At 45.6% G+C, this 19,844-nt stretch overlaps 11 non-coding genes across 11 annotated transcripts; all 11 read right to left on the bottom strand.

The window, feature by feature from the left end:
- Nucleotides 1-468: 468 nt before the first annotated feature.
- LOC141237872 (U2 spliceosomal RNA) lies at nucleotides 469-659 on the bottom strand. Its single transcript, XR_012303394.1, has one exon. It is a non-coding gene; the product is annotated as a U2 spliceosomal RNA (small nuclear RNA).
- Nucleotides 660-1,780: 1,121 nt separating this feature from the next.
- On the bottom strand, nucleotides 1,781-1,971 carry LOC141237908 (U2 spliceosomal RNA). The gene has a single exon (XR_012303429.1). It is a non-coding gene; the product is annotated as a U2 spliceosomal RNA (small nuclear RNA).
- Nucleotides 1,972-3,092: 1,121 nt separating this feature from the next.
- Nucleotides 3,093-3,283, bottom strand: LOC141237682 (U2 spliceosomal RNA). The gene has a single exon (XR_012303211.1). It is a non-coding gene; the product is annotated as a U2 spliceosomal RNA (small nuclear RNA).
- Nucleotides 3,284-9,901: 6,618 nt separating this feature from the next.
- On the bottom strand, nucleotides 9,902-10,092 carry LOC141237929 (U2 spliceosomal RNA). Its single transcript, XR_012303449.1, has one exon. It is a non-coding gene; the product is annotated as a U2 spliceosomal RNA (small nuclear RNA).
- A 1,120-nt stretch (nucleotides 10,093-11,212) lies between these two features.
- On the bottom strand, nucleotides 11,213-11,403 carry LOC141237681 (U2 spliceosomal RNA). Its single transcript, XR_012303210.1, has one exon. It is a non-coding gene; the product is annotated as a U2 spliceosomal RNA (small nuclear RNA).
- Nucleotides 11,404-12,524: 1,121 nt separating this feature from the next.
- On the bottom strand, nucleotides 12,525-12,715 carry LOC141237680 (U2 spliceosomal RNA). Its single transcript, XR_012303209.1, has one exon. It is a non-coding gene; the product is annotated as a U2 spliceosomal RNA (small nuclear RNA).
- Nucleotides 12,716-13,838: 1,123 nt separating this feature from the next.
- LOC141237678 (U2 spliceosomal RNA) lies at nucleotides 13,839-14,029 on the bottom strand. The gene has a single exon (XR_012303207.1). It is a non-coding gene; the product is annotated as a U2 spliceosomal RNA (small nuclear RNA).
- Nucleotides 14,030-15,149: 1,120 nt separating this feature from the next.
- On the bottom strand, nucleotides 15,150-15,340 carry LOC141237677 (U2 spliceosomal RNA). The gene has a single exon (XR_012303206.1). It is a non-coding gene; the product is annotated as a U2 spliceosomal RNA (small nuclear RNA).
- A 1,126-nt stretch (nucleotides 15,341-16,466) lies between these two features.
- LOC141237676 (U2 spliceosomal RNA) lies at nucleotides 16,467-16,657 on the bottom strand. The gene has a single exon (XR_012303205.1). It is a non-coding gene; the product is annotated as a U2 spliceosomal RNA (small nuclear RNA).
- A 1,122-nt stretch (nucleotides 16,658-17,779) lies between these two features.
- LOC141237675 (U2 spliceosomal RNA) lies at nucleotides 17,780-17,970 on the bottom strand. Its single transcript, XR_012303204.1, has one exon. It is a non-coding gene; the product is annotated as a U2 spliceosomal RNA (small nuclear RNA).
- A 1,121-nt stretch (nucleotides 17,971-19,091) lies between these two features.
- LOC141237857 (U2 spliceosomal RNA) lies at nucleotides 19,092-19,282 on the bottom strand. The gene has a single exon (XR_012303380.1). It is a non-coding gene; the product is annotated as a U2 spliceosomal RNA (small nuclear RNA).
- Between the last annotated feature and the right edge of the window lie 562 nt (nucleotides 19,283-19,844).

Below are 19,844 nucleotides of genomic sequence, written 5' to 3'. Positions count from 1 at the left end.
AAAAAAGAAATTTTAAGCGCAGCAGAGTAACCAGCTCACATACCTGTTAGCTCAGGTGAGTTTAAAAGGCTGCTGTTGATAACAAGGGCATTTGCTAAATAGATGGTGTGTGTGCAACAATATACTGAAAGGTCAATTATATTGTGCAGCTTATCTCACCACCTGTAGTTATTTAGGTGAAAGCTCCAAAATGCTTGCCTAATATGTCTGTTTATCCAAAAGGAAGTATAGAGGGAGAGCTAGATAGATAGCATTGCATTACATTACATTACATGGCAATGCAATGCACAGTTGCTGAAGTTGAACCAAAATGAGCTTGTCATCTGGCTTCTGCAACTTTTAACATGAAAAATCCAATGAGGAGAAGAAAAGCAAAGCCAAAGAGTCCATCCCAAAATCCGACAAACAAGCAAAATGAACAAAAAGCATTGAATTCAATTCTTTCTGATTTTAGAAACTGCATTAAAGAAGGGGTGCACCGGTCCTGGAGATACTGCAATACCAGGTCAATGCGTGGAGTGGACAGAGCAAGCTCTTTTTCCATCTCCCTGTTCTAAAAATCCATTTAATATATGGTCCCCAGATAAGGGACGTATCAGATATTAAACTGATAAGAACAGATACTACACTTGATCTTAGCCAAAAGGCCGAGAAGCGATAACCAGAATTGGTTTCCGACTACGGTGCCACCCAAGGATTCTGAAAAGTCCATTTGTGGAGATAGCCACCTGGACTCCCGTTAAGAAGACATGCTGTCAACCTCTAGATCCCTCACATGCCTGCACTTTTCGGCTTGCTGCTGCTGCAATCCACGCGTTTTAGATCTGCATAACTCCACCTCTTTTAGCACAGTACCCTCAACCCCCGGCTGTTCCCACCCGCCTCAACACCGTTGGAAGGGAGGAGAACCAATTAAGGCGGGGGGGGGGGTAGAACGAGCAGCTGTCTACCCTTAGCAGGAGGGTTGCTGATTAATTACCTCTCCTGCTGCTGCTGCTGCTGGCTGTCCAGCAGCAGACTGAAGGTGGCTGCTGCTGTGCGCAGGTATATAAAGGCTCAGAGCCTATTATGACACGCGCAGCCAGCGTTCCATTGCCACATTCCGTCTACTGCAGGCGGGATACCTGGATGGCTGAATGTCACTGAGAAGCTCACAGAGACCGCCATAAGCAACAGTTTAAAAGAATGCCACAGACTAATCAACCAAACTTTTTGGGTTGGTTTCTCTTTTATAGTCTGCAGGCATTAAATGAAAGAAGTCAGTGTTCCAGCAGAGGGAGACAACGTTTCAGAAAAGGCATTGTAGCAAACCAAAAAAGAAATTTTAAGCGCAGCAGAGTAACCAGCTCACATACCTGTTAGCTCAGGTGAGTTTAAAAGGCTGCTGTTGATAACAAGGGCATTTGCTAAATAGATGGTGTGTGTGCAACAATATACTGAAAGGTCAATTATATTGTGCAGCTTATCTCACCACCTGTAGTTATTTAGGTGAAAGCTCCAAAATGCTTGCCTAATATGTCTGTTTATCCAAAAGGAAGTATAGAGGGAGAGCTAGATAGATAGCATTGCATTACATTACATTACATGGCAATGCAATGCACAGTTGCTGAAGTTGAACCAAAATGAGCTTGTCATCTGGCTTCTGCAACTTTTAACATGAAAAATCCAATGAGGAGAAGAAAAGCAAAGCCAAAGAGTCCATCCCAAAATCCGACAAACAAGCAAAATGAACAAAAAGCATTGAATTCAATTCTTTCTGATTTTAGAAACTGCATTAAAGAAGGGGTGCACCGGTCCTGGAGATACTGCAATACCAGGTCAATGCGTGGAGTGGACAGAGCAAGCTCTTTTTCCATCTCCCTGTTCTAAAAATCCATTTAATATATGGTCCCCAGATAAGGGACGTATCAGATATTAAACTGATAAGAACAGATACTACACTTGATCTTAGCCAAAAGGCTGAGAAGCGATAACCAGAATTGGTTTCCGACTACGGTGCCACCCAAGGATTCTGAAAAGTCCATTTGTGGAGATAGCCACCTGGACTCCCGTTAAGAAGACATGCTGTCAACCTCTAGATCCCTCACATGCCTGCACTTTTCGGCTTGCTGCTGCTGCAATCCACGCGTTTTAGATCTGCATAACTCCACCTCTTTTAGCACAGTACCCTCAACCCCCGGCTGTTCCCACCCGCCTCAACACCGTTGGAAGGGAGGAGAACCAATTAAGGCGGGGGGGGGGGTGGAACGAGCAGCTGTCTACCCTTAGCAGGAGGGTTGCTGATTAATTACCTCTCCTGCTGCTGCTGCTGCTGGCTGTCCAGCAGCAGACTGAAGGTGGCTGCTGCTGTGCGCAGGTATATAAAGGCTCAGAGCCTATTATGACACGCGCAGCCAGCGTTCCATTGCCACATTCCGTCTACTGCAGGCGGGATACCTGGATGGCTGAATGTCACTGAGAAGCTCACAGAGACCGCCATAAGCAACAGTTTAAAAGAATGCCACAGACTAATCAACCAAACTTTTTGGGTTGGTTTCTCTTTTATAGTCTGCAGGCATTAAATGAAAGAAGTCAGTGTTCCAGCAGAGGGAGACAACGTTTCAGAAAAGGCATTGTAGCAAACCAAAAAAGAAATTTTAAGCGCAGCAGAGTAACCAGCTCACATACCTGTTAGCTCAGGTGAGTTTAAAAGGCTGCTGTTGATAACAAGGGCATTTGCTAAATAGATGGTGTGTGTGCAACAATATACTGAAAGGTCAATTATATTGTGCAGCTTATCTCACCACCTGTAGTTATTTAGGTGAAAGCTCCAAAATGCTTGCCTAATATGTCTGTTTATCCAAAAGGAAGTATAGAGGGAGAGCTAGATAGATAGCATTGCATTACATTACATTACATGGCAATGCAATGCACAGTTGCTGAAGTTGAACCAAAATGAGCTTGTCATCTGGCTTCTGCAACTTTTAACATGAAAAATCCAATGAGGAGAAGAAAAGCAAAGCCAAAGAGTCCATCCCAAAATCCGACAAACAAGCAAAATGAACAAAAAGCATTGAATTCAATTCTTTCTGATTTTAGAAACTGCATTAAAGAAGGGGTGCACCGGTCCTGGAGATACTGCAATACCAGGTCAATGCGTGGAGTGGACAGAGCAAGCTCTTTTTCCATCTCCCTGTTCTAAAAATCCATTTAATATATGGTCCCCAGATAGGGGACGTATCAGATATTAAACTGATAAGAACAGATACTACACTTGATCTTAGCCAAAAGGCCGAGAAGCGATAACCAGAATTGGTTTCCGACTAGAGATGAGCGGTGTTCGACTAGAACTGTTCGCCAATCTCAAATTCGAGCTGTTTTGGGCGGTGTTCGAGTTGTTCGACGAACCCGAACGATTTGCAAAAAATTCGGCTGTTCGAGGTTATGTTCGATAACTGTTCGTGCACCAAAAGCGTGTCCTGCATGTCTGGCGCTATTTAGAGCACCAATCATGCAGGGATTGTCTGCCACTCACTGTAATGTCACAGCCATGGTGGTTGTGGCATTACAGTGATTGCCCAAATCGATGTGAACAGTGCTCACAGTGAAACATGAAAAGCCGGCAATTCATCAGCGGCATACACCTGTACCCGACAATTTAGAACCGAAAGAATAGAGCTTCACACATAGATTAGATAGATATAAACATGTCAGCCACATATATACGAAGTACAGTGAAAGTGCTGCTTACTGTACTTGTCATTTAGCGTAAAGGATTTATCAAAAAAAATAATAGTGTTTTCATGCACCGTCTCTTTAAGAAAGCCGGCCGGCAATTCAGCAGCGGTACCCGACAATTTATAACAGACAGAATAGAGCTTCACACATAGATTAGATAGATAGAAACATGTCAGCCACATATATACGAAGTACAGTGACAGTGTTGCTTACTGTACTTGTCATTTAGCGTAAAGGATTTATCAAAAAAAATAATAGTGTTTTCATGCACCGTCTCTTTAAAAAAGCCGGCCGGCAATTCAGCAGCGGTACCCGACAATTTATAACAGACAGAATAGAGCTTCACACATAGATTAGATAGATAGAAACATGTCAGTCACATATATATGAAGTACAGTGATAGTGTTGGTTACTGTACTTGTCATTTAGTATTAAAATAAAGGATTTATTATTAAAAAAATTGGCGTGGGGTTCCCCTTAATTTTAGGCTCTAGCGGAGGTTAAGCAGACGGCTGGGGCAGATGTTTGAAGCCTGGGAAGGGGGTAATACCCACGGAGCTTCCCAGGCTACTAATATCAGCCCCCAGCTGAATACATAGCCTTTACTAGCTATTAAAATGGGGGACACCCCAAAAAAAATGACGTGGGGTCCCCCCTAATTTAATAGCTAGCAAAGGCTAGGCAGACAGCTGGGGGCTGATATTAATAGCCCAGGAAGGGAGCCATGAATATTGGCCCCCTCCCAGGCTAGAAACACCAGCCGTCAGCCGCCCCAGAAATGGCGCATTCATAGGATGCGCCAATTCTGGCACTTAGCCTCGCTCTTCCACGCTGCCCTGGTGCGGTGGCAGGGGGTAATAGGGTTGGGGTTGATGTCAGCTTATAATGCCAGCTGACATCAAGCCCAGGTTAGTAATGGAGAGGCGTCTATAAGACACCCCCATTACTAACCCCATAGTCAAAGTTAAAAAAAACACAAACACCCAGAATAAAGTCCTTTAATTGAAATAAAGACACAATCCTTTATTGTTCTAAATTAAACCATACTTACTGTCACGCCCATTCCAGCTGAAGCCAACGATCTCCTGCAATAAAAGAAAAATAATAAAGCAACCTCATCCTTACCTTTCCATGGTTCCCACGACAGCTTCAGCTCTGCTACATCGAGATGACAGGCTGGACCGCAGCAGAACGCTGCCATCCAGCCTCTCATCCCGCAGACATTGAGAAGCGCAGGCTTGCTTGCGCTGCTCAGCGTCTCTCTGTGACGACATCCAGATGAGCCGAGTTCATGTCCAATGAACTCGGCTCACCTCATGCACGTCACTGACAGCGTGGGAAAATTCTCACGCTGAAGCGGTGAGTGCAGGAGGATTCTCCCACGCTGTCAGTGACGTGCATAAGGTGAGCTCATGTCCAATGAACTCAGCTCACCTCCTGCACGTCACTGACAGCGTGGGAAAATTCTCCTGCACTCACCGCTTCAGCGTGAGAATTTTCCCACGCTGTCAGTGACGTGCATGAGGTGAGCCGAGTTAATTGGACATGAACTCGGCTCATCTGGATGCCCTCACAGAGAGACACTGTGGAGCGCAAGCAAGCCTGCGCTTCTCAGTGTCTGCGGGATGAGAGGCTGGATGGCAGCGTTCTGCTGCGGTCCAGCCTGTCATCTCGATGTAGCAGAGCTGAACCGGTCCTGGGAACCATGGAAAGGTAAGGATGATGTTGCTTTATTATTTTTCTTTTATTTCAGGAGATCGTTGGCTTCAGCTGGAATGGGCGTGATGGTAAGTATGGTTTAATTTAGAACAATAAAGAATTGTGTGTTTATTTCAATTAAAGGACTTTTTTTGGGTGTTGTGTTTTTTTTAAATACTTTACTAGAAATTCATGGTGGTCATGTCTAATATTGGCGTGACCCCATGAATTTCGGGCTTAGGGCCAGCTGATAATGCCAAGCTGGCCCTAACCCCTTTATTACCCAGTGAGCCACCGCATCAGGGCCCTGGATGAGTTGGGTACAGCGCCAGAAGATGGCGCTTCTATGAACGCGCCATTTTCCGGGGTGGCTGCGGACTGCAATTTGCAGCGGGGGTGGCCCAGAAAGCTTGGGCCTCCCTGCGCTGCGGATTCCAGCCCCCAGCTGCCTAGTTGTACCTGGCTGGACACAAAAACAGGGCGAAGCCCCACGTCAATTTTCTTTAAATTATTTCATGAAATAATTAAGAAAAAAAGGGCTTCCCTATATTGTTGTATCCGGCCAGGTACAAATAGGCAGCTGGTGGTTGGGGGCAGCCCGTTCCTGCCTGCTGTACCTGGCTGGACACAAATATAGTGCGAAGCCCCACGTCAATTTTTTTTAAATTATTTCATGAATTTCCTGAAATAATTTAAAAAAATTGAAGTGGGGCTTCGCACTATATTTGTGTCCAGCCAGGTACAGCAGGCAGGAACGGGCTGCCCCCATCCACCAGCTGCCTATTTGTACCTGGCCGGACACAACAATATAGGGAAGCCCTTTTTTTCTTAATTATTTCATGAATTTCATGAAATAATTAAAAAAAATTGAAGTGGGGCTTCGCACTATATTTGTGTCCAGCCAGGTACAGCAGGCAGGAACGGGCTGCCCCCAACCACCAGCTGCCTATTTGTACCTGGCCGGACACAACAATATAGGGAAGCCCTTTTTTTCTTAATTATTTCATGAATTTCATGAAATAATTAAAAAAAAAGTACGTGGGGCTTCGCCCTATTTTTGTGTCCAGCCAGGTACAACTAGGCAGCTGGGGGCTGGAATCTGCAGCGCAGGGAGGCCCAAGCTTTCTGGGCCCCCCCCCGCTGCAAATTGCAGTCCGCAGCCACCCCGGAAAATGGCGCGTTCATAGAAGCGCCATCTTCTGGCGCTGTACCCAACTCATCCAGGGCCCTGGTGCGGTGGCTCACTGGGTAATAAAGGGGTTAGGGCCAGCTTGGTATTATCAGCTGGCCCCAAGCCCAAAATTCATGGGGTCACGCCAGTATTAGACATGACCGCCATGAATTTCTAGTAAAGTATTTAAAAAAAACACAACACCCAGAATAAAGTCCTTTAATTGAAATAAAGACACAATTCTTTATTGTTCTAAATTAAACCATACTTACCATCACACCCATTCCAGCTGAAGCCAAGGATCTCCTGCAATAAAAGAAAAATAATAAACCAACCTCATCCTTACCTTTCCATGGTTCCCACGACAGCTTCAGCTCTGCTACATCGAGATGACAGGCTGGACCGCAGCAGAACGCTTCCATCCAGCCTCTCATCCCGCAGACACTGAGAAGAGCAGGCATGCTTGCGCTCCTCACTGTCTCGCTGTGACGGCATCCAGATGAGCCGAGGTCATGTCCAATGAACTCGGCTCACCTCATGCACGTCACTGACAGCGTGGGAAAATTCTCACGCTGAAGTGCTGAGTGCAGGAGAATTCTCCCACGCTGTCAGTGATGTGCATGAGGTGAGCTCATGTCCAATGAACTCAGCTCACCTCCTGCACGTCACTGACAGCGTGGGAAAATTCTCCTGCAATCAGCGCTTCAGTGTGAGAATTTTCCCACGCTGTCAGTGACGTGCATGAGGTGAGCCGAGTTCATTGGACATGAACTCGGCTCATCTGGATGTCGTCACAGAGAGACGCTGAGCAGCGCAAGCAAGCCTGCGCTTCTCAGTGTCTGCGGGATGACAGGCTGGATGGCACCGTTCTGCTGCGGTCCAGCCTGTCATCTCGATGTAGCAGAGCTGAAGCTGTCGTGGGAACCATGGAAAGGTAAGGATGAGGTTGCTTTATTATTTTTCTTTTATTGCAGGAGATCGTTGGCTTCAGCTGGAATGGGCGTGATGGTAAGTATGGTTTAATTTAGAACAATAAAGGATTGTGTCTTTATTTCAATTAAAGGACTTTATTCTGGGTGTTTGTGTTTTTTTTTAACTTTGACTATGGGGTTAGTAATGGGGGTGTCTTATAGACGCCTCTCCATTACTAACCTGGGCTTGATGTCAGCTGGCATTATAAGCTGACATCAACCCCAACCCTATTACCCCCTGCCACCGCACCAGGGCAGCGTGGAAGAGCGAGGCTAAGTGCCAGAATTGGCGCATCCTATGAATGCGCCATTTCTGGGGCGGCTGACGGCTGGTGTTTCTAGCCTGGGAGGGGGCCAATATTCATGGCTCCCTTCCTGGGCTATTAATATCAGCCCCCAGCTGTCTGCCTAGCCTTTGCTAGCTATTAAATTAGGGGGGACCCCACGTCATTTTTTTTGGGGGGTCCCCCATTTTACTAGCTAGTAAAGGCTATGTATTCAGCTGGGGGCTGATATTAGTAGCCTGGGAAGCTCCGTGGGTATTACCCCCTTCCCAGGCTTCAAACATCTGCCCCAGCCGTCTGCTTAACCTCCGCTAGAGCCTAAAATTAAGGGGAACCCCACGCCAATTTTTTTAATAATAAATCCTTTATTTTAATACTAAATGACAAGTACAGTAACCAACACTATCACTGTACTTCATATATATGTGACTGACATGTTTCTATCTATCTAATCTATGTGTGATGCTCTATCTTTCTGTTCTAAATTGTCGGGTACCGCTGCTGAATTGCCGGCCGGCTTTTTTAAAGAGACAGTGCATGAAAACACTAATATTTTTTTTAATAAATCCTTTACACTAAATGACAAGTGCAGTAACCAACACTGTCACTGTGCTTCTTATATGTGTGACTGACATGTTTCTATCTATCTAATCTATGTGTGATGCTCTATTCCTTCTTGTCTAAATTGTCGGGTACCGGTGTATGCCGCTGCTGAATTTGCCGGCCGGCTTTTTTAAAGAGAGTGTCTTCTGAGCAGTTTGTCAGCTTTTGGACACCTTTGCAGGTGTTTTCTATGTGTTTCTATGTGTTTTTGTTTGCCTGCCATTGGTTTTAACGGTGTTCGACGGTGTTCTAAGGTGTTCGACGAACAGTTCGACGAACAGTTCCTCGAACATCCCGGTGTTCGACGAACCGAACCGAACCCGAACACTACGGGGGTGGCTCAACACTATTTCCGACTACGGTGCCACCCAAGGATTCTGAAAAGTCCATTTGTGGAGATGGCCACCTGGACTCCCGTTAAGAAGACATGCTGTCAACCTCTAGATCCCTCACATGCCTGCACTTTTCGGCTTGCTGCTGCTGCAATCCACGCGTTTTAGATCTGCATAACTCCACCTCTTTTAGCACAGTACCCTCAACCCCCGACTGTTCCCACCCGCCTCAACACCGTTGGAAGGGAGGAGAACCAATTAAGGCGGGGGGGGGGTGGAACGAGCAGCTGTCTACCCTTAGCAGTAGGGTTGCTGATTAATTACCTCTCCTGCTGCTGCTGCTGCTGGCTGTCCAGCAGCAGACTGAAGGTGGCTGCTGCTGTGCGCAGGTATATAAAGGCTCAGAGCCTATTATGACACGCGCAGCCAGCGTTCCATTGCCACATTCCGTCTACTGCAGGCGGGATACCTGGATGGCTGAATGTCACTGAGAAGCTCACAGAGACCGCCATAAGCAACAGTTTAAAAGAATGCCACAGACTAATCAACCAAACTTTTTGGGTTGGTTTCTCTTTTATAGTCTGCAGGCATTAAATGAAAGAAGTCAGTGTTCCAGCAGAGGGAGACAACGTTTCAGAAAAGGCATTGTAGCAAACCAAAAAAGAAATTTTAAGCGCAGCAGAGTAACCAGCTCACATACCTGTTAGCTCAGGTGAGTTTAAAAGGCTGCTGTTGAAAATAAGGGCATTTGCTAAATAGATGGTGTGTGTGCAACAATATACTGAAAGGTCAATTATATTGTGCAGCTTATCTCACCACCTGTAGTTATTTAGGTGAAAGCTCCAAAATGCTTGCCTAATATGTCTGTTTATCCAAAAGGAAGTATAGAGGGAGAGCTAGATAGATAGCATTGCATTACATTACATTACATGGCAATGCAATGCACAGTTGCTGAAGTTGAACCAAAATGAGCTTGTCATCTGGCTTCTGCAACTTTTAACATGAAAAATCCAATGAGGAGAAGAAAAGCAAAGCCAAAGAGTCCATCCCAAAATCCGACAAACAAGCAAAATGAACAAAAAGCATTGAATTCAATTCTTTCTGATTTTAGAAACTGCATTAAAGAAGGGGTGCACCGGTCCTGGAGATACTGCAATAACAGGTCAATGCGTGGAGTGGACAGAGCAAGCTCTTTTTCCATCTCCCTGTTCTAAAAATCCATTTAATATATGGTCCCCAGATAGGGGACGTATCAGATATTAAACTGATAAGAACAGATACTACACTTGATCTTAGCCAAAAGGCCGAGAAGCGATAACCAGAATTGGTTTCCGACTACGGTGCCACCCAAGGATTCTGAAAAGTCCATTTGTGGAGATGGCCACCTGGACTCCCGTTAAGAAGACATGCTGTCAACCTCTAGATCCCTCACATGCCTGCACTTTTCGGCTTGCTGCTGCTGCAATCCACGCGTTTTAGATCTGCATAACTCCACCTCTTTTAGCACAGTACCCTCAACCCCCGGCTGTTCCCACCCGCCTCAACACCGTTGGAAGGGAGGAGAACCAATTAAGGCGGGGGGGGGGTGGAACGAACAGCTGTCTACCCTTAGCAGGAGGGTTGCTGATTAATTACCTCTCCTGCTGCTGCTGCTGCTGGCTGTCCAGCAGCAGACTGAAGGTGGCTGCTGCTGTGCGCAGGTATATAAAGGCTCAGAGCCTATTATGACACGCGCAGCCAGCGTTCCATTGCCACATTCCGTCTACTGCAGGCGGGATACCTGGATGGCTGAATGTCACTGAGAAGCTCACAGAGACCGCCATAAGCAACAGTTTAAAAGAATGCCACAGACCAATCAACCAAACTTTTTGGGTTGGTTTCTCTTTTATAGTCTGCAGGCATTAAATGAAAGAAGTCAGTGTTCCAGCAGAGGGAGACAACGTTTCAGAAAAGGCATTGTAGCAAACCAAAAAAGAAATTTTAAGCGCAGCAGAGTAACCAGCTCACATACCTGTTAGCTCAGGTGAGTTTAAAAGGCTGCTGTTGATAACAAGGGCATTTGCTAAATAGATGGTGTGTGTGCAACAATATACTGAAAGGTCAATTATATTGTGCAGCTTATCTCACCACCTGTAGTTATTTAGGTGAAAGCTCCAAAATGCTTGCCTAATATGTCTGTTTATCCAAAAGGAAGTATAGAGGGAGAGCTAGATAGATAGCATTGCATTACATTACATTACATGGCAATGCAATGCACAGTTGCTGAAGTTGAACCAAAATGAGCTTGTCATCTGGCTTCTGCAACTTTTAACATGAAAAATCCAATGAGGAGAAGAAAAGCAAAGCCAAAGAGTCCATCCCAAAATCCGACAAACAAGCAAAATGAACAAAAAGCATTGAATTCAATTCTTTCTGATTTTAGAAACTGCATTAAAGAAGGGGTGCACCGGTCCTGGAGATACTGCAATACCAGGTCAATGCGTGGAGTGGACAGAGCAAGCTCTTTTTCCATCTCCCTGTTCTAAAAATCCATTTAATATATGGTCCCCAGATAGGGGACGTATCAGATATTAAACTGATAAGAACAGATACTACACTTGATCTTAGCCAAAAGGCCGAGAAGCGATAACCAGAATTGGTTTCCGACTACGGTGCCACCCAAGGATTCTGAAAAGTCCATTTGTGGAGATGGCCACCTGGACTCCCGTTAAGAAGACATGCTGTCAACATCTAGATCCCTCACATGCCTGCACTTTTCGGCTTGCTGCTGCTGCAATCCACGCGTTTTAGATCTGCATAACTCCACCTCTTTTAGCACAGTACCCTCAACCCCCGACTGTTCCCACCCGCCTCAACACCGTTGGAAGGGAGGAGAACCAATTAAGGCGGGGGGGGGGGTGGAACGAGCAGCTGTCTACCCTTAGCAGGAGGGTTGCTGATTAATTACCTCTCCTGCTGCTGCTGCTGCTGGCTGTCCAGCAGCAGACTGAAGGTGGCTGCTGCTGTGCGCAGGTATATAAAGGCTCAGAGCCTATTATGACACGCGCAGCCAGCGTTCCATTGCCACATTCCGTCTACTGCAGGCGGGATACCTGGATGGCTGAATGTCACTGAGAAGCTCACAGAGACCGCCATAAGCAACAGTTTAAAAGAATGCCACAGACTAATCAACCAAACTTTTTGGGTTGGTTTCTCTTTTATAGTCTGCAGGCATTAAATGAAAGAAGTCAGTGTTCCAGCAGAGGGAGACAACGTTTCAGAAAAGGCATTGTAGCAAACCAAAAAAGAAATTTTAAGCGCAGCAGAGTAACCAGCTCACATACCTGTTAGCTCAGGTGAGTTTAAAAGGCTGCTGTTGATAACAAGGGCATTTGCTAAATAGATGGTGTGTGTGCAACAATATACTGAAAGGTCAATTATATTGTGCAGCTTATCTCACCACCTGTAGTTATTTAGGTGAAAGCTCCAAAATGCTTGCCTAATATGTCTGTTTATCCAAAAGGAAGTATAGAGGGAGAGCTAGATAGATAGCATTGCATTACATTACATTACATGGCAATGCAATGCACAGTTGCTGAAGTTGAACCAAAATGAGCTTGTCATCTGGCTTCTGCAACTTTTAACATGAAAAATCCAATGAGGAGAAGAAAAGCAAAGCCAAAGAGTCCATCCCAAAATCCGACAAACAAGCAAAATGAACAAAAAGCATTGAATTCAATTCTTTCTGATTTTAGAAACTGCATTAAAGAAGGGGTGCACCGGTCCTGGAGATACTGCAATACCAGGTCAATGCGTGGAGTGGACAGAGCAAGCTCTTTTTCCATCTCCCTGTTCTAAAAATCCATTTAATATATGGTCCCCAGATAGGGGACGTATCAGATATTAAACTGATAAGAACAGATACTACACTTGATCTTAGCCAAAAGGCCGAGAAGCGATAACCAGAATTGGTTTCCGACTACGGTGCCACCCAAGGATTCTGAAAAGTCCATTTGTGGAGATGGCCACCTGGACTCCCGTTAAGAAGACATGCTGTCAACCTCTAGATCCCTCACATGCCTGCACTTTTCGGCTTGCTGCTGCTGCAATCCACGCGTTTTAGATCTGCATAACTCCACCTCTTTTAGCACAGTACCCTCAACCCCCGGCTGTTCCCACCCGCCTCAACACCGTTGGAAGGGAGGAGAACCAATTAAGGCGGGGGGGGGGTGGAACGAGCAGCTGTCTACCCTTAGCAGGAGGGTTGCTGATTAATTACCTCTCCTGCTGCTGCTGCTGCTGCTGGCTGTCCAGCAGCAGACTGAAGGTGGCTGCTGCTGTGCGCAGGTATATAAAGGCTCAGAGCCTATTATGACACGCGCAGCCAGCGTTCCATTGCCACATTCCGTCTACTGCAGGCGGGATACCTGGATGGCTGAATGTCACTGAGAAGCTCACAGAGACCGCCATAAGCAACAGTTTAAAAGAATGCCACAGACTAATCAACCAAACTTTTTGGGTTGGTTTCTCTTTTATAGTCTGCAGGCATTAAATGAAAGAAGTCAGTGTTCCAGCAGAGGGAGACAACGTTTCAGAAAAGGCATTGTAGCAAACCAAAAAAGAAATTTTAAGCGCAGCAGAGTAACCAGCTCACATACCTGTTAGCTCAGGTGAGTTTAAAAGGCTGCTGTTGATAACAAGGGCATTTGCTAAATAGATGGTGTGTGTGCAACAATATACTGAAAGGTCAATTATATTGTGCAGCTTATCTCACCACCTGTAGTTATTTAGGTGAAAGCTCCAAAATGCTTGCCTAATATGTCTGTTTATCCAAAAGGAAGTATAGAGGGAGAGCTAGATAGAAAGCATTGCATTACATTACATTACATGGCAATGCAATGCACAGTTGCTGAAGTTGAACCAAAATGAGCTTGTCATCTGGCTTCTGCAACTTTTAACATGAAAAATCCAATGAGGAGAAGAAAAGCAAAGCCAAAGAGTCCATCCCAAAATCCGACAAACAAGCAAAATGAACAAAAAGCATTGAATTCAATTCTTTCTGATTTTAGATACTGCATTAAAGAAGGGGTGCACCGGTCCTGGAGATACTGCAATACCAGGTCAATGCGTGGAGTGGACAGAGCAAGCTCTTTTTCCATCTCCCTGTTCTAAAAATCCATTTAATATATGGTCCCCAGATAGGGGACGTATCAGATATTAAACTGATAAGAACAGATACTACACTTGATCTTAGCCAAAAGGCCGAGAAGCGATAACCAGAATTGGTTTCCGACTACGGTGCCACCCAAGGATTCTGAAAAGTCCATTTGTGGAGATGGCCACCTGGACTCCCGTTAAGAAGACATGCTGTCAACCTCTAGATCCCTCACATGCCTGCACTTTTCGGCTTGCTGCTGCTGCAATCCACGCGTTTTAGATCTGCATAACTCCACCTCTTTTAGCACAGTACCCTCAACCCCCGGCTGTTCCCACCCGCCTCAACACCGTTGGAAGGGAGGAGAACCAATTAAGGCGGGGGGGGGGGGGTGGAACGAGCAGCTGTCTACCCTTAGCAGGAGGGTTGCTGATTAATTACCTCTCCTGCTGCTGCTGCTGGCTGTCCAGCAGCAGACTGAAGGTGGCTGCTGCTGTGCGCAGGTATATAAAGGCTCAGAGCCTATTATGACACGCGCAGCCAGCGTTCCATTGCCACATTCCGTCTACTGCAGGCGGGATACCTGGATGGCTGAATGTCACTGAGAAGCTCACAGAGACCGCCATAAGCAACAGTTTAAAAGAATGCCACAGACTAATCAACCAAACTTTTTGGGTTGGTTTCTATTTTATAGTCTGCAGGCATTAAATGAAAGAAGTCAGTGTTCCAGCAGAGGGATACAACGTTTCAGAAAAGGCATTGTAGCAAACCAAAAAAGAAATTTTAAGCGCAGCAGAGTAACCAGCTCACATACCTGTTAGCTCAGGTGAGTTTAAAAGGCTGCTGTTGATAACAAGGGCATTTGCTAAATAGATGGTGTGTGTGCAACAATATACTGAAAGGTCAATTATATTGTGCAGCTTATCTCACCACCTGTAGTTATTTAGGTGAAAGCTCCAAAATGCTTGCCTAATATGTCTGTTTATCCAAAAGGAAGTATAGAGGGAGAGCTAGATAGATAGCATTGCGTTACATTACATTACATGGCAATGCAATGCACAGTTGCTGAAGTTGAACCAAAATGAGCTTGTCATCTGGCTTCTGCAACTTTTAACATGAAAAATCCAATGAGGAGAAGAAAAGCAAAGCCAAAGAGTCCATCCCAAAATCCAACAAACAAGCAAAATGAACAAAAAGCATTGAATTCAATTCTTTCTGATTTTAGAAACTGCATTAAAGAAGGGGTGCACCGGTCCTGGAGATACTGCAATACCAGGTCAATGCGTGGAGTGGACAGAGCAAGCTCTTTTTCCATCTCCCTGTTCTAAAAATCCATTTAATATATGGTCCCCAGATAGGGGACGTATCAGATATTAAACTGATAAGAACAGATACTACACTTGATCTTAGCCAAAAGGCCGAGAAGCGATAACCAGAATTGGTTTCCGACTACGGTGCCACCCAAGGATTCTGAAAAGTCCATTTGTGGAGATGGCCACCTGGACTCCCGTTAAGAAGACATGCTGTCAACCTCTAGATCCCTCACATGCCTGCACTTTTCGGCTTGCTGCTGCTGCAATCCACGCGTTTTAGATCTGCATAACTCCACCTCTTTTAGCACAGTACCCTCAACCCCCGGCTGTTCCCACCCGCCTCAACACCGTTGGAAGGGAGGAGAACCAATTAAGGCGGGGGGGGGGGGGGGTTGGAACGAGCAGCTGTCTACCCTTAGCAGGAGGGTTGCTGATTAATTACCTCTCCTGCTGCTGCTGCTGCTGGCTGTCCAGCAGCAGACTGAAGGTGGCTGCTGCTGTGCGCAGGTATATAAAGGCTCAGAGCCTATTATGACACGCGCAGCCAGCGTTCCATTGCCACATTCCGTCTACTGCAGGCGGGATACCTGGATGGCTGAATGTCACTGAGAAGCTCACAGAGACCGCCATAAGCAACAGTTTAAAAGAATGCCACAGACTAATCAACCAAACTTTTTGGGTTGGTTTCTCTTTTATAGTCTGCAGGCATTAAATGAAAGAAGTCAGTGTTCCAGCAGAGGGAGACAACGTTTCAGAAAAGGCATTGTAGCAAACCAAAAAAGAAATTTTAAGCGCAGCAGAGTAACCAGCTCACATACCTGTTAGCTCAGGTGAGTTTAAAAGGCTGCTGTTGATAACAAGGGCATTTGCTAAATAGATGGTGTGTGTGCAACAATATACTGAAAGGTCAATTATATTGTGCAGCTTATCTCACCACCTGTAGTTATTTAGGTGAAAGCTCCAAAATGCTTGCCTAATATGTCTGTTTATCCAAAAGGAAGTATAGAGGGAGAGCTAGATAGATAGCATTGCATTACATTACATTACATGGCAATGCAATGCACAGTTGCTGAAGTTGAACCAAAATGAGCTTGTCATCTGGCTTCTGCAACTTTTAACATGAAAAATCCAATGAGGAGAAGAAAAGCAAAGCCAAAGAGTCCATCCCAAAATCCGACAAACAAGCAAAATGAACAAAAAGCATTGAATTCAATTCTTTCTGATTTTAGAAACTGCATTAAAGAAGGGGTGCACCGGTCCTGGAGATACTGCAATACCAGGTCAATGCGTGGAGTGGACAGAGCAAGCTCTTTTTCCATCTCCCTGTTCTAAAAATCCATTTAATATATGGTCCCCAGATAGGGGACGTATCAGATATTAAACTGATAAGAACAGATACTACACTTGATCTTAGCCAAAAGGCCGAGAAGCGATAACCAGAATTGGTTTCCGACTACGGTGCCACCCAAGGATTCTGAAAAGTCCATTTGTGGAGATGGCCACCTGGACTCCCGTTAAGAAGACATGCTGTCAACCTCTAGATCCCTCACATGCCTGCACTTTTCGGCTTGCTGCTGCTGCAATCCACGCGTTTTAGATCTGCATAACTCCACCTCTTTTAGCACAGTACCCTCAACCCCCGGCTGTTCCCACCCGCCTCAACACCGTTGGAAGGGAGGAGAACCAATTAAGGCGGGGGGGGGGGGTGGAACGAGCAGCTGTCTACCCTTAGCAGGAGGGTTGCTGATTAATTACCTCTCCTGCTGCTGCTGCTGCTGGCTGTCCAGCAGCAGACTGAAGGTGGCTGCTGCTGTGCGCAGGTATATAAAGGCTCAGAGCCTATTATGACACGCGCAGCCAGCGTTCCATTGCCACATTCCGTCTACTGCAGGCGGGATACCTGGATGGCTGAATGTCACTGAGAAGCTCACAGAGACCGCCATAAGCAACAGTTTAAAAGAATGCCACAGACTAATCAACCAAACTTTTTGGGTTGGTTTCTCTTTTATAGTCTCCAGGCATTAAATGAAAGAAGTCAGTGTTCCAGCAGAGGGAGACAACGTTTCAGAAAAGGCATTGTAGCAAACCAAAAAAGAAATTTTAAGCGCAGCAGAGTAACCAGCTCACATACCTGTTAGCTCAGGTGAGTTTAAAAGGCTGCTGTTGATAACAAGGGCATTTGCTAAATAGATGGTGTGTGTGCAACAATATACTGAAAGGTCAATTATATTGTGCAGCTTATCTCACCACCTGTAGTTATTTAGGTGAAAGCTCCAAAATGCTTGCCTAATATGTCTGTTTATCCAAAAGGAAGTATAGAGGGAGAGCTAGATAGATAGCATTGCATTACATTACATTACATGGCAATGCAATGCACAGTTGCTGAAGTTGAACCAAAATGAGCTTGTCATCTGGCTTCTGCAACTTTTAACATGAAAAATCCAATGAGGAGAAGAAAAGCAAAGCCAAAGAGTCCATCCCAAAATCCGACAAACAAGCAAAATGAACAAAAAGCATTGAATTCAATTCTTTCTGATTTTAGAAACTGCATTAAAGAAGGGGTGCACCGGTCCTGGAGATACTGCAATACCAGGTCAATGCGTGGAGTGGACAGAGCAAGCTCTTTTTCCATCTCCCTGTTCTAAAAATCCATTTAATATATGGTCCCCAGATAGGGGACGTATCAGATATTAAACTGATAAGAACAGATACTACACTTGATCTTAGCCAAAAGGCCGAGAAGCGATAACCAGAATTGGTTTCCGACTACGGTGCCACCCAAGGATTCTGAAAAGTCCATTTGTGGAGATGGCCACCTGGACTCCCGTTAAGAAGACATGCTGTCAACCTCAAGATCCCTCACATGCCTGCACTTTTCGGCTTGCTGCTGCTGCAATCCACGCGTTTTAGATCTGCATAACTCCACCTCTCTTAGCACAGTACCCTCAACCCCCGGCTGTTCCCACCCGCCTCAACACCGTTGGAAGGGAGGAGAACCAATTAAGGCGGGGGGGGGGGTGGAACGAGCAGCTGTCTACCCTTAGCAGGAGGGTTGCTGATTAATTACCTCTCCTGCTGCTGCTGCTGCTGGCTGTCCAGCAGCAGACTGAAGGTGGCTGCTGCTGTGCGCAGGTATATAAAGGCTCAGAGCCTATTATGACACGCGCAGCCAGCGTTCCATTGCCACATTCCGTCTACTGCAGGCGGGATACCTGGATGGCTGAATGTCACTGAGAAGCTCACAGAGACCGCCATAAGCAACAGTTTAAAAGAATGCCACAGACTAATCAACCAAACTTTTTGGGTTGGTTTCTCTTTTATAGTCTGCAGGCATTAAATGAAAGAAGTCAGTGTTCCAGCAGAGGGAGACAATGTTTCAGAAAAGGCATTGTAGCAAACCAAAAAAGAAATTTTAAGCGCAGCAGAGTAACCAGCTCACATACCTGTTAGCTCAGGTGAGTTTAAAAGGCTGCTGTTGATAACAAGGGCATTTGCTAAATAGATGGTGTGTGTGCAACAATATACTGAAAGGTCAATTATATTGTGCAGCTTATCTCACCACCTGTAGTTATTTAGGTGAAAGCTCCAAAATGCTTGCCTAATATGTCTGTTTATCCAAAAGGAAGTATAGAGGGAGAGCTAGATAGATAGCATTGCATTACATTACATTACATGGCAATGCAATGCACAGTTGCTGAAGTTGAACCAAAATGAGCTTGTCATCTGGCTTCTGCAACTTTTAACATGAAAAATCCAATGAGGAGAAGAAAAGCAAAGCCAAAGAGTCGATCCCAAAATCCGACAAACAAGCAAAATGAACAAAAAGCATTGAATTCAATTCTTTCTGATTTTAGAAACTGCATTAAAGAAGGGGTGCACCGGTCCTGGAGATACTGCAATACCAGGTCAATGCGTGGAGTGGACAGAGCAAGCTCTTTTTCCATCTCCCTGTTCTAAAAATCCATTTAATATATGGTCCCCAGATAGGGGACGTATCAGATATTAAACTGATAAGAACAGATACTACACTTGATCTTAGCCAAAAGGCAGAGAAGCAATAACCAGAATTGGTTTCCGACTACGGTGCCACCCAAGGATTCTGAAAAGTCCATTTGTGGAGATGGCCACCTGGACTCCCGTTAAGAAGACATGCTGTCAACCTCTAGATCCCTCACATGCCTGCACTTTTCGGCTTGCTGCTGCTGCAATCCACGCGTTTTAGATCTGCATAACTCCACCTCTTTTAGCACAGTACCCTCAACCCCCGGCTGTTCCCACCCGCCTCAACACCGTTGGAAGGGAGGAGAACCAATTAAGGCGGGGGGGGGGTGGAACGAGCAGCTGTCTACCCTTAGCAGGAGGGTTGCTGATTAATTACCTCTCCTGCTGCTGCTGCTGCTGGCTGTCCAGCAGCAGACTGAAGGTGGCTGCTGCTGTTGGCAGGTATATAAAGGCTCAGAGCCTATTATGACACGCGCAGCCAGCGTTCCATTGCCACATTCCGTCTACTGCAGGCGGGATATCTGGATGGCTGAATGTCACTGAGAAGCTCACAGAGACCGCCATAAGCAACAGTTTAAAAGAATGCCACAGACTAATCAACCAAACTTTTTGGGTTGGT

The sequence above is a fragment of the Phyllobates terribilis genome, unplaced genomic scaffold, assembly GCF_046119375.1.
Source record: "Phyllobates terribilis strain yellow unplaced genomic scaffold, ASM4611937v1 Scaffold_734__1_contigs__length_741531, whole genome shotgun sequence".
In the NCBI taxonomy this organism is placed as follows: Eukaryota; Metazoa; Chordata; class Amphibia; order Anura; family Dendrobatidae; genus Phyllobates; species Phyllobates terribilis.
Note: the sequence above shows the minus strand (reverse complement) of the source record. Positions and strands in the feature narration are given on the sequence as shown.